The 20,706-nt window shown below is 39.6% G+C and overlaps 1 long non-coding RNA gene across 5 annotated transcripts in view; it reads right to left on the reverse strand.

The window, feature by feature from the left end:
- The window catches only part of LOC306651642, a 129,500-nt gene that overhangs the window by 83,465 nt on the left and 25,329 nt on the right, over positions 1 to 20,706 (reverse strand). For all 5 annotated transcript variants that reach the window (XR_013761163.1, XR_013761164.1, XR_013761165.1 and 2 more), the window contains exon 2: positions 13,354 to 13,949. This is a non-coding gene — a long non-coding RNA (uncharacterized lncRNA). The remainder of the gene's footprint in view (positions 1 to 13,353; positions 13,950 to 20,706) is intronic.

Raw genomic sequence — 20,706 nt, forward strand, 5'->3', positions numbered from 1 at the left:
CATCCAGAGAGGGTAGGAGCTGAGTTAGGTATGAATCCTGCCCGTGGAAGTGAGGACAGCATATAGTGGCATTTAATGATGAGGTAGAAGACAAAATCAACAGAATTTGGTAGAAAATGAGATCCAATAAAGAGAGGCTGGAGCTGGACCCTGGATGAATGCATTCCTTGTGTTGGGGGTCCTGAAGGAGGACCAGGATACCAAGGAAAGACTGAGTTTGGCTTTGGACGTGACACTTACAGGTGCTTCTGAGTAATCAAGAGGAAATAGTGGGCTGGGTATACAGAGCCAGAGCTCCAGGAGAGATGCTGACCATGACCTGGATTTGAGAGTCACATGTGTTTGTAGAAATTGAAACCATAAATATGGATGAGATCATGTCAGAAGCAAGCAAAGTTAAAGGAAAGGAAGACTCAGGGCAAAGCATTACACAACTCCTACAATTAATTCTAGTGAAGATGGTGGAGGAGACTTCAAATGAAAGAAAGAACAGGTGTCCCAGGCTAGGGGGAAAGTCGAGGTGCATGACCCCCACAAGTCCGCAAGTGAGGGTGTCCAGAAAGAAGGAGACTGAGAGACCATGGAGGATTTTGATGGCTAGAAAACGTCCTTTGGATGTGATTTCACTGGCTACCTCACTTCAGATGAAGGTGGTGGCTAAGGATGTAGCTCAGTGATGGAGCACTTGTCTAGCATGTGGAAGAACCTGGGTTCCATCCCCAGCACCACCAAAAAAACAAAGGTGGGTAGGGGAGGAGCCAGGTAGGTTCAGGGAGAGTGTGGAGGGAAGAAATGGGGACAGTACTGGCAAGAAACCTGGTTGGAAATGAGGAAAGACTGAGCAACAGCTGAAGGGGAGATTGTGAGATGGTTTAATTTTTTAATGGATTTAAGGATGGATAAAAACTATTGTAGAAAACTTGCCCAATGCTATATGTAAGCTGTAAGCATGGTGCATTTTGCTGTAAGTAATTTTTTTTTTTTTTTTGGACAGAAAACTTTCGACCAATATCCCTGATAAGCATAGTTGCAAAAATCCTTAACAAAATTCTGGCAAATCGCATACAAAAATACATTTAAAAGATAGTGCATCATGATCAAGTAATTTTATTTCTTAACAAAAAAATATTGAAATCTGGACAATGATATGCATGCCTAAGTGAAGACAGAGACACACTTGTACTTTTATTATTTTTATTATTTATCTCTTTATTTGAGGGGGGACACTGGAGATTGAATTCAGGGTTGCTCTATCACTGAGCTACATTCCTAGTCCTTTTTTAAAATGCTTTCTTTTGAGACAGGGTCTTGTTAAGTTGCTAAGAGTCTCACTAAGTTTCTGAGACTGGCCTCCAACTTGTGATCCTCCTGCCTCAGTCTCCTGAATTGCTGGGATTATAGGTAAGCCTCACCACACTTGGTTCTGAAATGAATTTTTGTTTTTGTAAACAGGAGATCAAACAAATGCAGGAAGTTCTCTTGTATCTTCCAGGTGGTGAGCATAATGATGGTCTCTGTATAATTTTTTCCATTTTTACAACACTGGTTTAAAAAGGAATAGGATGCGTCTAGTTGTCCAAAAAAGTAAAAAGAAAATGGAGCTTTATAGAAATAAGACAAAAAGAGAAAGGAGAGCAATCACCCTACTCCAGTACTACTAGCCAAGTAGTGCATCTGTAATAACATCACATAGCTTCGGTGATGACCAGCTTTTTTCTTACCACTGATAATGAATTTGCAACCATCTCCACTATTTAAGGCAACTCTGTGTGGTAGTTAGAGTATGTTATTAAACAGGTGAAAGCCCTTTGGTTTTGAGTGGGCAGTTTTTGATTGTTTTGCAGTGCTGGGGATTGAACACCAGAGCTTCACACTTGCCAGGCAAAGGCTCTAGCTCTGAGCTTACACACCCAACTCAAGGGGTTAAAGCCCTTTCCAACCAAGGCTCCATCATCCTGTCTCCTCCTAAGACATAAGAACAGGTCAATGAAATGAGTTTGTGTCATATCCAAGCCACTCTGTCCCCACTGTCAGCTCAATTGTCTCTTGAGCCTCAAGGAGCATAAGCTTTGGGATCAAAAGACTTGGGCTCAAGACCCAGCTGAGCCCTTCACTAACTCAATGATCTCAGTCTCCTCCCCTGTAAAATGGGGGCAAAAGTGGCTCAGAACCCCCACGCCAAGATCAATGAAAGTGTTAAATGTGTAAGGTCTTACAAATATAAAACATCCAGGCCTATACCTGGTCCATAGTAAGTGCAAAACACAGGTTGTTATTTTCCAAAACTGCGAGGTTTAACAAGCATACGCTGGTGTCATTTGGAAGACACTTAATAATGTTTGAGAGAGCCATGGTGCTGATCTTTTGAAATCTCTTTTGCTCTCTACTCACATCTCAAGTTGCATAAATAGTGTCCTTTCTGGTGTCCCTGATGCCTTAGGTCATGTTGCTTGTCCACATAAAAGCCCATTCGAGAATCATTATAAACCCAAGCAGCTATCAAATCGCGGCTCGTGCCTTCTGAAGGGTCCCAAGGCGGTCACGGAGAAGTGCCCGGAAGCCTTATTTTCTTCCTTAGGTCAAAGATTCACCTCACGGTAATTAATAAGATCCATCCTAGACCCGACTGAGCTGGTGTAGCCACAAGACCAAAGGATGCTCTTAGACATGCCACATGAAAAAAAAGTCTCTGATATTTTTCACTCCCTGGTCTGAAAAGCCAACTTTTGTGAGCTCCGAGGAAAACTCCAATTCATTAACTGGTTTCTACAGAAAAAGATGCTCTCAAAAGGCTTGTTGACAACCACTGTCACTGTGGAATAACTGTATCCTCACCCTTCATTACCCAGCTTTTATTAGAAAAAGAAAAAAATGGTGTTTGTTCTCATGGACATAACCTCACAGAAAGCTTTCAGACCCCAGATGCACAATATATGGTACAATCTGTGGTGTTCTTATTGGAAAAGCACTGGACACACTTGAAAGCACTGGTGAAATCTCTACTCTTGTGTTGAAATCATATTGTCCTCATTATTGGCATAAACCAGTCTTCAGTAGCTGTGGGCTAGATTTATGTAGTCCCAGGTATAAAAATGTATATAATGCCACTGACAGGGGCAGAAGTTTTTAACCTACCACAGCTCCAGCCTGCCTTGAGGCAGACAAGATTCATATTGGGCCTTTCTTAAAGTGGAAAAACGTGGCAGATGATGTTAATGGATGCCATCCACAATGAACTGAATGGGCAGGTAATAGGCAGGTAAGTTACCTGAGCCTGCCGCCAGCCTCTCACCTATGTCCAAGGTGACAGTGGCACCTAGGAACATAACAGACTTGTGTCCAGATGGCTCCTATTTAATCAGCTTGCACAATGTTCAGGGTCTTTCATTTTAACTTAACTGACTATAACTTAAAATCCTGGTGTTTCAGTTGAAAAATCTGGATTTTTAGCTTTCTCATCAAAAGTCAGGAACTCTGATGAAATAGAGCCCAAGGATGACATAAAGAGCCCTGGAGCTCTTAATCACCATCGACAGCCCAAACCTGCCCACAAATAAACCTAAGATCTCAGTCTGTAGCCTCATCTTCCCTGGCCACAGTAATACCAATGCTACACTGGGGTCTCTTCTCAAGCAAAAATGTGGGGTCCTACTCCCACAAGGTTTGCAGTCCCAGAACAAGAATCAACCAGAGGGAGAGAGTTGCAGCCTCCCACCGAGCCAATACCAGACCCTTCCATGCCCTGCCTGGTCCCTGGCAACAGTCACTTTTAAGTCCTAAGAACACAGGGACTGGACCAACTGGAAAAGGGAAATGTTTTTTAAACTTTTTTTTTAGCTCAAAATACAGTCAGTCCTCCTTATTTGTAGATTCCATAACTGGGAGTTCAGCTACTCACTAAAATGTGTTTTAACCCCCAAATTGATATACTCAAACTTTCCTAGTGTTCAACTGTGAGGACACATGCAGAGCAGAGGAAGTTTTCAGTGGCCTGATGCACCTGTTCCCAGCTGAGGATGAACATGGTAATCTCTGCCTTCTCCACATCTCAAGCTGCAAATAAGCAGTGCTTTCATGATCTAAATAGTGCCAATCATTTTTTCATTTTCTGTGTGGGGGGTGGTCATTAAAATGGTTCCAAGCATAGCTCTGAAGTGCCACTTCATGCCCCTAAGTACAAGAAAGTTAAAATATGCTTTACAGAGAAAATCTCACATCATATCTATGTTTCTATTGAGAGATGCCTCATGTAACATATGTTATTAATTCATTAACAGGGAACTCATGGTCAACAGTGCTATAACTCATGCCTGAACAGATATGATATATGGTGATATATTGATAGTTTGATAAAATTATGGCCAGAAGCCGACAGGAACCTAACTGCATTTCCCCTAGTGGCACTGGTTCAGTATTTGCTAATTCAGTGTTTTCCAGACTTCAAAGAGCATAGAACCACGAATGTTGAGACTCTGAGCCAGTGCCACCACAGTGAGGCAGCCAGGAGAAAGTTTAGAACGGTCAAGCTTTCTCCCTGGTGTTAAGGGTTCCAAACTGCAGGGATAGTTCAAGGAAAGGATTAGCAGAGGATGAATTGTCTGCCTTTTCCTTCCTTGGGTGCAGAAAAGAGCAGGAGCATCCCCCTGGTTCTAGCCTCAGTGTCAATTTTAAGACTGCCCTGCCCTGCCAGTTGGGCCCTCTTTCCCTCACCTGAGTGTGCCAGGTTCCATTTTCCTTTGTCTGGAGCTCCATATAGAACCTTCTTCCCCTCTACCTTGTGTTTCCTCCTTCTCCCAGATAGTGTCTGAAGAACCAGGTCTTTCCCAGACTAGGACTGTCTGGGAAGTACTCAGACTATCAAGAAGTGGGAGGCACAGTGGTGAATAAATTGTTTTTCTTTCTTAAAGCTTTTCTAGCTTTCTCTCTTTAAAAGATATCAACCTGTTAATAAAGTACAGTATCTTCAGACATCTTGTATCAAATACTCTTCCATGAATGAATTAACCTATCCAGGACTCAAGCATATAATTGCCCAGCCTGGACACTGCACAGTTCCAGGTAGGGGAGAAGCCATTCACTCAGAATCCGTGTGCAACACAGAGCCCTGTCAGAGTGGAACACACTAAGAACCTACAACTTCCTACTGCATAGTGTACTCGATTGGTAACCTAGAGCTGAGCATCCTCTTTCTTCACAGATAATGAGAAGGAAGTGTTTTCCTTTTCCTCCAGAAAGACTTAGCATTGCCAAGTCACTGCTTACTCCAGGGCTTCAAAAACATGGTATTGCTTTTGTTGGTTTCCAAGCAGCAGCTGGAGACATCTCTGGACATCTCAATAGCTGAATGCAAATCTAACCCTGGCAGCTCTCCCCAATGCACACTGCATCTGCCTCCAAAACTAGAGACATGCAGGATCCCTTTGGTTTCCCTGTACCAATCTATCCATCCAAATTTCTGAGCTGCAGGGAAGGAAGGAAGGAAGACAGAGCAAGTAGGAGATGGAGGAAGCAAGGCAGGCAGGTAACACTAAAAGAAAATTCACAATGGGATTTCATTAGATGGCTACTCCTTGAAGTCTTCCTGGAATTCAAACCTCAAATAATTCAAAGCGAAGTAGTGAGAGTGTTTCTGATTTTAGTCAAAGTGTAACCACCTTAAACCTGGGCATGACAGTGTCTACTCCACAATTTATGCAATTTACATTTCTTCCCCCCACAGACTTTATTGTAGGCTGGAGCATAAATACAGCTGCATAAGAAACCACTCCAAGCACAGAGAATAAGACAATAATTCTGTCAAAATGGAGTCGAAGGATCCAGACTTCAGAATAGGTAGAAAAGGGATAGTTTGGCTCTGACAAATGATGGTCAGGGCCCCAGATGGAGAGATGTGAAGGGTTGGGGTCCCAGAACAGCTGGGCACTTGATCCTGGGAAGTCTCCTCCACTCCACATCTGGCATCTGGGTGGAATGATTCTGGAGCCAGGGCTCAGTGATGCTGCTGTCCAGAGCACTGACACTGATCTCTCCAGAAGTCTTGGGCTTCCGCAGCACCGAAGCCGGACTTGAGAGGAGGTCTCCTCAAGGGATGAGAAGGAAGAGGTCCAAGAAATTCAGGAGAAATCTATATTTTACAGTGTTCTCCAGAGACAGAACAGAACAATAGGCTACGGATGATCTGTGAGAGGGAATTTATTTAGGGAAATTGGCTCATGTGATTATGGTGGCTGAGAAGTCTCACCACAGGCCATTTGGAAGCTGGAGGACTTGGGATGTTACCACCATGGTTCAGTTCAAGTCCAAGTTCCGAGAACCCAAAAGCTCCTAATGTTAATTCCTGGAATCCAAAGCCAGAGACCCTGGAGTTCTGGTGACCAAGAAAAAAAGTGTGTGTCCCAGTTCCAGGAGAGAGACCAGACTCCTTACCTCTGTTTTTGTGGTCTCTTGGCCCCCAGTCTCCTGGATGGCACTTGTCCACGCTATAGATGGATCTTTCTCCCTCAACCCACTCAGACTCACATACCAAACATCTCTGGAAACACCCTCAAAAACGCACCCAAAATAATGCTTTAGCCGGTCTGTAGGCACTCCTGAATCCACCATCAAGAAGAATCAGGGCTCCTTCTATCCTGACACCAGAAGTCATGGAGTATCACTTTTACTTTTCATTGGGGACAAACCTGTCACTACAGCTAGACCAGATGGGTTGTCAGCTTTCTATCACTGTGACAAAATACCTGAGAAAAATAAACCTAAAGGAGTAATTTGTGTTTGCTTTGCCCTATGGCTTTGGGCCTGTGGTGAAGCAGAACATTATGTAGGGAGTATGTGATAGAGGAAGACTGCTTACCTCATGGAGGAAAAGAAGTAGAGAGAAAGACAGGAAGGAGATGGAGTCTCAACTTCCTCTCAAGGGCACAGCCCTAGTGAACTAATTGCCTCCCACTAGACCCCACCTCCTAAAGATTTCATCACCTCCCAATAGTACCACAGACTGGTAACCAAGTCTTCAGTATATTGACCTCTATGGGATATTTCAGATATAAACCATAACACCACATTCAAGGGAGGGGAGTGAGACACCACCTCTTGATGGGGATTGGCAAGCTCACATTGAAAAAGAGCAAGAACATGGGAGACACTAAAGCACCATCAATGGAAAATGCAATTTTCCCTAAAATCCTTCTTGGCAATGCAATTCAAAAATGTGATGAAAACTGTCAGAGCTGGTGCTATGTGACAGAGAATTAGTAAGCCAACTATTGGCAAAGCAGATGGTGCCAGGTCAGAATGGGAACCCCAAACCCTACAGCCCAAGGTTAAATTCCAGGCCTCCCAGGGACTTTCACTATCTCATCATTAAAAGAGTGATCATGCCCACTTCAGAGAGACGTTGTAGACATTCAATGATATTTTCCAAACTGTCTCAAGGCGGGTCACTAAGCAAAGTTTTCAATCTGTAACAATTGTGCTCTCAGCACCCTCAAGAGCTTTATCAATTAGATATTTGTCTATGTGCAAAGAGAAATCCTGAATATATACCATTCCAGTAACAGAAAGTCTGTGAAAAACTAACCATCCTCTGTCACTCTCTGCTCACTCCACCTCTTCTTACAAGGAAAGAAGCTCTGAGCTAACTGAATTTTTAACCATCAACCACAGGCTGAACTCAAATGGATGTTCAATTTTATTTTTTTTTCATTTTCCTTCAAATTTTGATGGGTTTTTGACACCAGGATCAATAGAGGAAGTTGGAATTGGGAGATGATGGTGGGATAGGTTGAATATCTCTTATCCAATGCTTGAGACCAGAAGCATTTCAGATTCCAGATTTTTTTTCAGATTTTGGAATACTTGCATAGACACAATGAAATATCTTAGAGATGGAATCCAAGTCTAAACATGAAGTCCATTTATGTTTCATACACATCTACACATTGTTTGAAGGTATTTTATACCATATTTTTAGTGGTACCTATATTTTGACAGTGGCCATCATTGAGGTCAGAAGTGATCTCACCTGAGATTACATGCTAAGCTATTTGTGCTTCATGCCAGCACTCAAAAACTGTTCAGATTTGGAACATTTCGAATTGCGGATAGTCAGATGAGTGATGTTCTATCTATACAAGATGAAGATTCTGGAGAAATAATGTTTAATATGAGCATATAACAGGACTGTGTTTTCCTGATGATCATTATCACCATTTAAGATGTGCTGAGATTTAATGACACAATTTTCAGAGAAATGAGAAACTGGGATGTGTTTCCTGGTGTGGCCAATGGTTATAAAGACCTGCATTTATTGTACAAGAGATGCTGCTATGTTGGGTCCCGACATTACAAAGATTACTTAGACAGAGATTCTACCCTCTCCACAGTTATGGGAGGTGAAGAGAGAAAAAAGCCAGGTTACACAGTAGCAGGTGACAGGTGCCACATGAAAGGTAGAGCATGTGCAGGGGGAGTCCACAGGACTGAGAACTGACCTGCTGGAGAAGGCAGCCACTCATGCATGGCTGGACCTGGGGAGGGCATTACAACAGGAGCAGACAGCATAGGCAAGGACATAAAGCCAGGCAAGTGTGAAGCATGTATAGAGCACGCAGTTCGTGTTGGCCATTTGAGAGTTGCTCATACTACTGAATGAATAGGCCATGCCCATGGGACACAAGAGGATCGTGTGTGGGGCCATACACTGGAAGACAGAGCACCGGAACACCAGGGCCCTTGGAAGGAGAAGCACATCAGCCAGGCTCCCTACAACATTTATTCTAGCCTGGTAAATCCCTCATGTGATTGACTGGTGACAAGAAGTGGGAAGACATGACAGAGGATTGAAACAAGAGGGAAGAGGGAGAATTGGAAGATGGTGATCCTTGGAGGTCACACCCAAAATGAGGCAAACAGACCAAGCAGGTGAAAGAAAAAAGATCTTAAAAGTTTCTTTTTAGAATTCATATAAACAGTCTAAGGCTCACTGCATTAAGTCCCTCAAAGAAGTTGCAGATGGTAAGACCAGCCCACAGAATTCCTCTGAAGACACAGATAAGAACTCCAGGGCCTCATCAGTGTTGGAAAAGATGTCTTACTAGACATGTCACTTTTACTAGAACACATCTCCTAGTAACACACTGAGCATTTTGTACTTATTCAACTGGCAAATCCACAATGCTCAGTGACTCCAGGGTGGGTGAAGTTGAAACACATCATGTAAAGGTACAAACTAGCAAGGCATCCACAGAGGGCAGCTTGCAATTCTTTTTAAAATGCACCTATATCATACTAAGCGAATAAACCAAACCCAGAAAATCAAAGCCCAAGTGTTTTCTCTGCTATGCGGAAGCTAATTCACCATAAGAGTTGGGGGGATAGGGAAGAATAGAGTTACTTTATATTAGGTAGAGGGGAGTGAAGGGAGGGGAAGGGGTATGGGGGAAGGAATGATAGTAGAGTAAAAATGACATTATTACCTCATGTACATATATGACTGCATGACCAATGTGATCTGACAATATATACAATCAGAAAAATGAGAGATTACACTTCATTTATGTATGATTTATCAAAATGTATAAATGCATTCTACAGTCATATAATTAGAACAAATAAAAAATTAAAAAGTTAAAAAAATTAAATGTACCTATTCTTTGAACCAGTAGCTCCACTACTTGGGAATGTATCTTCTATGAACCCTCACTTGCGTGAACAGTGACAATTGTACAAGGCTATTCATTGTAGCAGGATAGAGAATAACTAAGATTGGAATTAATCAAAGTGCCCATCAAGAGCAGATTGGTTAAATATGACAGGTTCACATAATGAATAACACAAAAAAGGGAACAAAAAAATCTGTTTCATTGTAACGGCATAAACTCCCATTATTTGATAGAAAAAAACATAAAGACTGTGTATGATATACAATCATTAATAGGTTTTGTGTTATATGAAGGAAAGCCATATAGATATGCACAGAGAGCGAGAGAGAGAGAGAGATTACTTTTTCTCTCTTTTTTTTTTTTTTTTTTTTTTTGGCTTATGCAAAAAATCTCTGGAAGTATTAGAAAAGACTAATGACCTTGGTTAGCTCTGTGAAGAAAAAGAGCTATGTGGCTGGAAAATAAAAGATAAAAGGAAGAAGACTGTCACACCATTTTGTTGTTTTTAATTTTGAACCAGACAGAAGTATTATCTATTTTTCAAATTAAAAAATTCCATAATCAGAATAAAACTATGGGGGAAAAAAAAAAACCGAATCCACCACTTTCCATGCTTCACCCATATGTAGCCTTTTCCTCTCATTCCAAATTTATAAAACTTCCTGATTTCTAACACTTCTCATTTTTTATTTATTTATTTATTTATTTATTTTCTTTTTTATTGTAAACAAATGTGATACATGTTTTGGACATTTTGAATTCAAGTTTCTGGCTTGAATGACAAGTTGGAAAATTTCTGCAAAACTATTTGCAAAATTATGCTATAGAAAAACACATATGCGCACAAAGTCGCATGTACAAGAGGTTCTCATCATGGGGAATAAACAAAAACAATCAAAATGTCCAGCAGTAGCAAGTAAATCAAATAAGGTTACATACACACTGGACAACATCAGCAGCAGTAAAACAATCGGATTCCTTCTATATTTTGAAGACATGTATTTTAAGACTTTATAGTATATATAAATACATGACAATATTTTGTGTATAGAAATGTGACAATATGTTATTACATGTCAACATTTCCATGTGCGTCTATAGAAATGAATATATATAAAATACGTACATATATATCATCTGTAAATCATAGAAAAAGTATGGGAGAACCCCTGGAGTGTAGTAATATGTGCAAGACAGAAGTAAATGCAAGATAGCTTGAAATTTTAACTGTATAGATCTTTTTATAAACAGAACTTTTATTTGTGTGGGTTTTAAACAATAAAAATTTAAAAACTCTTGGTGTCCGGCATGACAAGAATTCACCACTAGAGGGCACTATAGATTGCTAAATATTTCCCAGACTTCTCTTTCGGGGAGGGGTGCGAAGGTAACCGTGCAAAGGAAGCTCTTCCACCTCTGGTTTTAAGAGACTCTTCACGTGCTCCAGGGCTGGGAACGAACTTACTGGGGTTGGACGTGGGCAAAGCCTACCGCCCTTCTCGCCCCACCACCTTGAACCCACCTCTACGGCTATACTGGGCATGAGAATCAAGCCCCCAGCACTTTTTTGCCCACCAGAGGTGGTCTGCAGGATACTGTTCCCACCTTACATTGTCTTACGAGTAAATTTCCAAGAGTCCATCTTCATTCCTCCATTCCGAGTTCGTGTTCAAAGGAGAACCCTGAGGAATCTGTGGGGGACGCTTGTGGTTACTCAGTACAAAAGGAAGCTAGCGTTTCTGAAAGGTCCTCAAAGTAAGTCTGAAATGCGTGGAGATGAACAATCTGTTGATAGTTCCCTGCGCTAGATCCTGTCGCTATCTACCATGTAATCAGAGTACTATTGCCTGGATTAGTATAAGCTAAATTGTGTAGGAATGTGGGGTAAGTTAAGGCGCTGTGTGTGTCTGGAAATTTACCGACTGTTTTTCCCCAGTTTTGAAAAACAGGGCACTGTGACCACAAAGCTGGTGGCGTCTGAGTCATGGGTACCATCATGCTCCACGCTTGGTCTGGATTTGGGGACTCTTGTCACATTCTCACAGGACACATACCTGGGTACTTTCTTGAATATTCTAGAACATCTGCCCAAACCTTTACCTATGGTGTGTGTGTGTGTGTGTGTGTGTGTGTGTGTGTAATTAACAGAAAGTTACTCTTTTAACTTCCTTTAATTTTTCCTTTATATTACAGACAGAACTTTTTTATGACGTGCATAAGCAATTTATACTATTTATCGATTTCATTTCAAGATTGGAAAGGAATTATTACAAAATACTTGCCATCTAAGAAGTGATTCAGAGCTGATGCCATGGCACCAGCCTGTAGTTCCTGCTACTTTGAAGGCTGAGGCAGGAGGATGGCTCCAGACCCTGGCAGCCTGGGCAATAAGATTCCATTAAAATAATAAATAAATAGAAGAGATTCTGGTGGCCCACTTCAGTTCAATTACCCGAAATGCTTTCCTTCTAGAGCAATGGTTCCTCACTTGGGATACAGTGAACCATGGGAAGCTTTAAAAAATAGTGATGCCTGGAACCCAGGGCCAGAGATTCTGCTGGAATTTATCTGAGGTACAGATATTGAACTGGGATGTTTTTAAAGCTCCCCTGTTGACTCTAATGCAGTCAAACCTGAGAACCATTCTCTACAAAACTGAAAATTAACACCCGCTTCCTCAGTGCTACTCAAAATACTGTTGTACAGATCAGTCACATCAGCATCACCTGGAAGCTTGCTGGAATTTCAGAACATGAATTTCAGAATCCACCTGAACCCAAATCTCTGAGGCCCCGGTATCTCTGTCCTATCCCCAGTGTTTGATGTTTAATTTAGTTTAAACTAAACTTTTGAAATTGTATCAACCAGAAGGCAAACGTGTAGAAGAAATGACTTTTCCAACACTTCTCCTGTAATCTTAATAAGCTTTAGATTCCTTATTTAGAATAACACAGGCCCTCCACTGTTTTCAAGGTTATTTGAGTTGCAAAAATTCTCTTCCCACCCCCATGGTTTTATAATTCCTATATGCCACCACCCCCCCATTCAATGTTGGTGGCCACAATAGGACAGACAGAAATCCTGAGGACACCTTTCTTTTTTAATTTTAGTTGTAGATGGACACAATACATTTATTTACTTATGTGGTGCTGAGGATTGAACACAGTGCCCTACACATGCAAGGCAAGCGCTCTACCACTGAGCCACAACCCCAGCCCCTGAGGACACTTTTTCATGCATCTGTAGCAGAAATCTTAGCAGCAGACAATAACGGATCCAGGTCTGTCAAACAGATGCAGGTGTTTATATTTTTATTGATACATAAGAAGTGTACATATTTATGAGGTACAACATGATACTTTGATTCATGTATACACTACATAATAATCAAATCAAGGTAATTAACATGTTCATCACCTTAAACTTTTATCATTCTTTGTGGTGAACACATTCAAAATCCTCTCTTCTATTTTGAGATATGCTATGCATCATTGTTAACTATATTCACCCTCTTGTGCCACAGAATATCAGAAATTATTCTGCCCATCTAATTATAAAATGATACCCTGGTATCTATCTGTATTTTTAAGGGGCCTGCAAGTATGACTTTTGCAGGTTGAAGTTTTTGCACACCCTAATCCTTTCATGAACACAAATTCATCTGAATCACAGCCTGGACTTATTTTTAACTTACCAGAGAAGTCTTGCCATTTGAAGAGATTTGTTCTTCAGTCACTGTTTTTCATTCTCATACCAAACAAGTGCATTTTTAAGAATCAGACCTAAAAACTTGCAAGACTTTTGCAACTCTTCAGTGGAGAAGCTCATCTCCAAATAAATCCACTTTCAGGAGCACCTCATGCTGCTTTTATATCATTAAAGTTCTGTAAAAGAAAGCTCCTGGGTCTCTCGCCATCAGCTAAATCTTTCTGAACAAGAGCACCAGCCCTGAACTTGGCCGGGACTCTCACAAGATGAAGAAGTTCACCCCTCCTCCAGCCAGTTTCTCCTTGTCCATCCTCCCAGGGAGGCTCGGCCCTTTGGCACAAAAGCAGTGGTGGCCATTCATCCTTCAGTGAAGCCAACTTCCTCTTCATTGATTCCACCCATTGGCATCTGACATCCCCACAATGGCAAACACTGCAGGGGAGAAAAGATGACTGGAACAGGAGGCAGGATGCCAGCTCTTCTCCAGGCGGATCCAAAGATGGTCAACTCCCACTGTCCTGAGGTTTAGATCAACAGCAGGGTCCCTTACTAGCAGGTAACTTGTGAATGGACAACTCCACCCTACCACAAAAAAAATTCTATTGATCTATCAAGGCTCATTTTAGAAAATGGTTTTCCAAACTTCTCTTGCAAAGTCAAATTCTAGATTCCTCTTTTAGATTTTGCAAACAGGACTAACAACTGATTCACCCATAGGAATATAAATACAGTGAATTGCACATAGCAGACACTCAACTGTTTGTCAAAATAGTGAATTAATGTATATATGTGAACATACTCCATGTATGTATACATGTGTGTATAGCTATCTATCCAGAGCTATAGCTCCAACTCTATGTTCATAGATCTATACAAGTGCATATCTATCAATGGACAGACTGGCCCACCCAAACCAACAACTAGTCAAGTAAATAAGCCCATAGTCTATGCTTCCTGCTCTATATCACCACGTTCCTCTCCTGTTTCTTTGAATTCTTACACCAAAGCCCAGAGGCAAGTATTATCCCTGAGTCCTCACTAGATCATCTAAGAAATGGGTACTGAAGAATCAAAGCCATGTATGGGAGGAAATAAATGAGGCATTGGCCCAAAGATTTCTGGGAGGACTGAAGGAGTCACAGACCATTTGAGAATTATTTGTTGCATAAACTCAGATGCATGAGAGACAGAGATAACCTGGTATAGGGACAGATTAGATGTCAGGTCATTAGATTCAATTTCTAGTTTGTCAACCTTTTGTGCACCTATTAACTAGTAAACTCTGTTTGAAGGAAACTTTGTAGAAGGCATAGGTAATAGAAAGTCCTATTTGTATGACCCTTTTTTTTTTATTGTAAACAAATGGGATACATGTTGTTTCTCTGTTTGTACATGGAGTAAAGGCATACCATTTGTGTAATCATAAATTTACATGGGGTAATGTTGTTTGATTCATTCTGTTATTTTTTTCCTTTCCCCCACCCCTCCCACCCCTCTTTTCCCTCTATATAGTCCTTCCTTCCTCCATTCTTGCCACCCTCCTTAACCCTACCCTTTTGACCGTTGTCAAGAAATGCAACCAGAGCTGGGCATAGTGGTGCACACCTGTAATCTAGCAACTTAGAAGGCAGAGGCAGGAGGATCACAAGTTTGAAGCCAGCAGTTTCATAAGACCCTGCCTCAAAATAAAAAAAAAGTAAAAAGGGCTAAAGATGCAGCTCTGTTGAGTGCCTTGCAAGCACTTACCTAACATGCACAATCATCAGTGGAAGGAAGGAAGGAAAGGAGGGACGGAGGGAGGAAGAGAAGAGAAGGACAGGGAAGGGAATGGAAGGGAAGGAAGGGGAAAAAGGAAAGTAAAAGAGAGAGAACTTAGATGGAAAAGCAAGACATTTTCATTCATTCATTTCTTAAAGAAAATGGCCCTTTTATGTAACTATTGATTTCCAAAGAGCTCAATATTAGGCTTTGATTGCCCCATAGCAGAAATAGTTATGTTTATTTACTCCTGACAGCCCAGTACAAAAAAAGTGTGCAAAGGTAGCACCATAAACATCAGCTTCAATTTCATTTCAATGGGTGCAGGCCATCAATCTGTGGGAGCAGCCTCTGAATCCTTGTTCCAGGTGCATTAAAGGACACATTTGATTTTGCTTCCTGTTGTACCCCCACTGCCCAACACATTGCCTGGTCCAAAATAGGTGCTCAACAAATACTGGAAGCCAAGCCACATGGCACATACATGTAATCCCAGCAGCTCAGGAGGCTAGGGCAGGAGGATCACAAGTTCAAAGCCAGCCTCAACAACTTAGTAAGACCCCAAGCAACTTAGTGAGACCCTATATAACAATTAAAAATTAAAAGAGCTGGGATGTTGCTCAATTGTTAAGTGCCCCTAGGTTCAATCCCTGGAAAGAAAGCAAGAGGGGGATGGGGGCTGGGGAGATAGCTCAGTTGATAGAGTGCTTGCCTTGCAAGCACAAGGCCCTGGGTTCAATTCCCCAGCACCCCCAAAAAAGGGGGGGGAGAAAGGGAGAGGAAAAGTGGGGAGGGGAGGGGAGGAGAGGGGAGGAGAGAGGAGGAGAGGGGAGGGGAGGGAGGGAAACAGACTGGAGTGATTAATTAAACTGTTAATATATGATCCTAAAAATCATTACCATGTATGGAACACCTATTACATACCCAGCTCAAGGCTAATTAGTTTCATTAGAGTTGTTGCATTTACTGCTCCTCCTCCTGGCATCTCCAGGAGGTAGAGAAGTCATTAAACAAATTCACATGACTGATAAGGACATGGAGAGCTTATAGAAGTAAAGAGATTGTCAAAGGATTGCATAGCCCATCAGCAGAGTAATGATTCATAGTGGAGAAAGTCTGACTCCAAAGCCTGTCTTGACAGGGAAGATTTTGTCATGTAACTGCCATTCATTATGTAATTTTTGTAAAATTATAATCTATGTGATTTTTAACTATTTGCAATTATAAATATTATAATTATGCAATTGTAATTTAACATTATTAAAACTTTGTAAAATTGAAAACTTATGTAATTATGTAAATTTTAGTGTATTTTGGGAATGGACTTTTTAATGCAGTGAGGTTGTACGTGTGCAAACTTCACAAAATGAATGAATAAATAATGTCAATATTTTAGGATCTCTTTCAGAAAAATGGAAAAGGGTATATTCTTCCACTCACATTATGAGGCTACATAGATTTGATATCAAAACTCATTAGAAAGGAGGAAGATTACAGGTAAAGATCATGCAAGCAAAATACATATCATGAATTCCCAGATGAGTATCATGAATGCAGATGCAAAAATTCTAAGCAAAAGATAATAATAAGCAACCTGAATCCAGTGATATAAAATGGAATGATATCTCCTTATTATATTTAGTTTATCTCAAGAATGCAAAGTTGGTTTAACATTAGAAAAATCAATTAATGTAATTCATCACCATACAAGTATAAAGCTCATGGACAGGCAAAATTAATATTGTCAAAATGGCCATATTACCAAAAGAAATATACAGATTCAATGCAATCCACATCAAAATACCAATGGTATTCTTCACAGAACTAGAAAAAGCAATTCTTAAATTAAGAATTAAGAATAGGACACTAAAAATAGCCAAAGCAATACTAAGCAAGAAAATTGAAGCAGGAGACAGCCCATACCTGACCTGAACTTATACTATAGAGCTATAGTAACAAAAGCAGGAGACAACCCATACCTGACCTGAAATTATACTACAGAGCTATAGTAACAAAAACAGCATGGTATTGACATCAAAACTGGCATGAAGACCAATGGAACTGGATAGAAGACACATATAAATCCACATACCTACAGCCATCTGATATTTGACAAAGGTGCCAAAAATGTACTTTGGACAAAAGACAGCCTTTTTAACAAATAATGCTGGAAAAACTGGATAGCTATATGTAGAAAAATGAAATTAGATCCCTATCTTTCACACTGCACAAAACTCTAATCAAAATGGATCAAAGACTTAGGAATTAGACCAGAAACTTTACAATTGCTAGGAGAAAACGTAGGGTCAACATTTCATCATATAGGTGCTGGCACTGACTTTCTTAACAAGACCTCCAAAGCACAAGAAATAAAACCAAGAATCAGTAAGTGGGATGTCATCAAACTAAAAAGCTTCTGCACAGCAAAGGAAACAATTAAAAGCATGAAGAGAGAGCCTATATAACAGGAGAAAATTTTGGCCAGTTCCTCCTCCAACAAGGGATTAATATCCAGAATATACAAAGAACTTGACACTAAAAAAACACCAAATAACCCAATCAATAAATGGGCAAAAGAACCAAACAGAAACTTAAGAAGAAATACGAATGGTCAACAAAGATATGAAAAAAAATGTTCAACATCTGTAGTAATCAGGGAAATGCAAATCAAAACTACACTATGATTTCATCTCACTCTAATCAGAATGGCAGCTATGAAGAATACAAACAATAACAAATTCTGGTGAGGTTGTGGAGGAAAAGGTACACTTGTACATTGTTGGTGGGACTGCAGATCAGTACCACCACTCTGGAAAACAGTATGCAGATTGCTCAAAACACTAGGGATGGAACCAGCATATGACCTAGCTATCCCACTCCTGATATTTTTCCAAAAGATCTAAAATTGGCATACTGCAGTGACACAGCCATCTCAATGTTTATAGCAGCACAATTCACAATAGCCAAATTATAAAATAAATCCAGATACCCATCAGTAGATGAATGGATTAAGAAATTGTGATATAGAAAGATAGATAGATAGGTAGATAGATAGATAGATAGATAGATAGATAGATAGATAGATAGATAGATAGATACACACACAATGGAGTTTTATTCAACCATAAAAAAGAGAGTGACTTTTTTTGAAGTAGGAAACCAGCATGCTCAAAGAAAAAAAAAAAAAGAGTTAAATTATGGAATTTGCTGGTAAATTGATGGAAATGGATACTATTATGCTAAGTGAAAGAAGCCAAACCCAGAGGTCGAATGTCTTCTCTCATACATGGAAGACAAAGTAAAATAAAGGAAAGAGGGCAAAAAGGGTAGGATAACATAAATGGAAGATCAGTAATATAGAAGAATGAGCTCAAGAGGCAGACTGAAGGGATAGGTAAGGAGAGGCAATGCAGAATGAATTCTTAAAAAATCATGTCATATTTAAATATGACAGAGAACTTCACCTTTATGCATAAGTAGAAAAAAGCCAATCAAATATAAATTAATAGACAAGCTAAAGGAAGTGTAGTAGAGGAAGGAGAACGGGAAAGGGAAGGAAGGAAGACAGGGAAAATGGGGAGGGAAAAGAGGGGGATTATGAATTGAAATCAAATCCCATGCATATATGAGTTTGTTGGGATAAACCCAACTACTATGCGTAACTACAAAGCTCTAATTTTTTTTAATAAGAATATAAAGTTCACAAGTAGAGTATTTACGTACCATGCATAAGACTCTGGCTTTCATCCCTAGAACCAAGGTGAAAGAAAGAGAGAAAGCAAAACTAAAAGTGATTATTTTATAAATGCAAAAAAAAAAAACTAATTGATAAAATGTAACATTCATTTATGATTAAAAATAAACACAATCAACAAGTTAGAAAAAAGGAACTTATTAATATGATAAAGGGTACCTATAATAAACCTTCAGCAAACATCAAAATTAAAATAGTGAAATATTAAATGCTTTGCTTTGGAAATCAAGATGGTGACAAAGATACCCATAATAATCTCTTCCTTTCAACATTTATCATAGAGATTTTAACAAATACATTAAGGAGAGAAAAATAAACAGTCATGTGACCTTTAATTAAAAGAATATGTTCTGAGAAAGGCCTTGTTAGGTAATGTTGCATGAGCATGAAAGAGTGAATTAACACAAACTAAGATGGCTATGATGTCATTAGCTAATTGTTAGGGACCCAATGTCATACATGCAGTCTCTCATTGGCCTGGCAATCATGTGCCAATATCATTTTGTGACACAACTGTATTTAAAACCATAAGAACTTAAAAAGGAAGAAGCAAAACTGTTTTTATTTAGTAGATTTTTTATGTGATTGTGTACATAGAAAACTAAAAGAATTTCTAAAATATTAGAAGTTATAAATTTCACAAGGTTACTCATTACAAAACCAACATGCAAAAATAAATTGCCTATTTTAGTAACAAACATCTCAAACATAAAATTAAAAGAAAAAGATACGTGTTGTATTTGCATCAAGAAGAATACCAAAAGTGATATACAGATTCAATGAGACCCCCATCAAAATACCAATGACATTCTTCACAGAAGTAGAAAAAGAAATCCTAAAATTCATATGGAGGAATAAAAGACCCAGATAGCCAAAGCAATACTGAGCAGTAGAAATGAGTCTGGAAGTGTCACAACACTTCATCTCAAATTATACTACAGAATGAAGTTACAAACAGCATGGTATTGGCATAAAAAAGAGGCATGAAGACCAATGGTACAGAAGACACAAAGCAAACCCACACATCTCCAGTCATCTGATCATTAACAAAGGTGCCAAAAACACGCACTGAAAAAAAGACAGCCTTTTTAACAAATGGTGCTGGAAAAACAAGATGTTCATATGTAGAAAAATGAAACTAGATTCTTATCTCTCACACTACACAAAAATCAGCCCAAAGTGGCTCATGTGCATGTATGAACTTATCACAATGAATTACAATTTTATGTATGACTATATTGCATCAATATTTAAAAAAAAGAATATCAAGTACCTAATAATAAATCTAACAAAATATTTCAAGACTTGTGCAAAACACAAATATAATTTTTAGAGGAAATCTTAAATGAGGAGCAACCCAATATTCATGAACTGAAATGTTCAATGTCATAAAAATGCTAATTCTGCACTAAATTGATATATAGACTAATTGAAATCCCAATTAAGATCTAACAACCAGATCCTAAAGTTTATGTGGAAATGGAAAGGACCAGAAAAGAGTAAATATACTCCCAAAGAAGAAAGAAGAGAGTGAATTTGCTCTATCCACTGACAAGACTTAAAATAATACAACTTTAATTAAAGTGATGTAGTGTTAGTTCAAGGACAGATAACTAGATTAATGGAACAGGATACAGTGTTCTTAAAGAGACTCTGGTACATATGGACACTTGGTTTATGACAAAGATAAAAGTGGAAAACAAAGGGAAAAGAATCATCTTTATGATGTACGTGGCTGGGACAATATAAGTATCCACATGGAAAATGTGAATGGGGCCCCAACCTCACACCATATGCAGAATCAATTCCAAAAGGTTATACGCCAAA

This window comes from Sciurus vulgaris (assembly GCF_902686455.1).
Source record: "Sciurus vulgaris genome assembly, chromosome: 2".
NCBI lineage: Eukaryota > Metazoa > Chordata > Mammalia > Rodentia > Sciuridae > Sciurus > Sciurus vulgaris.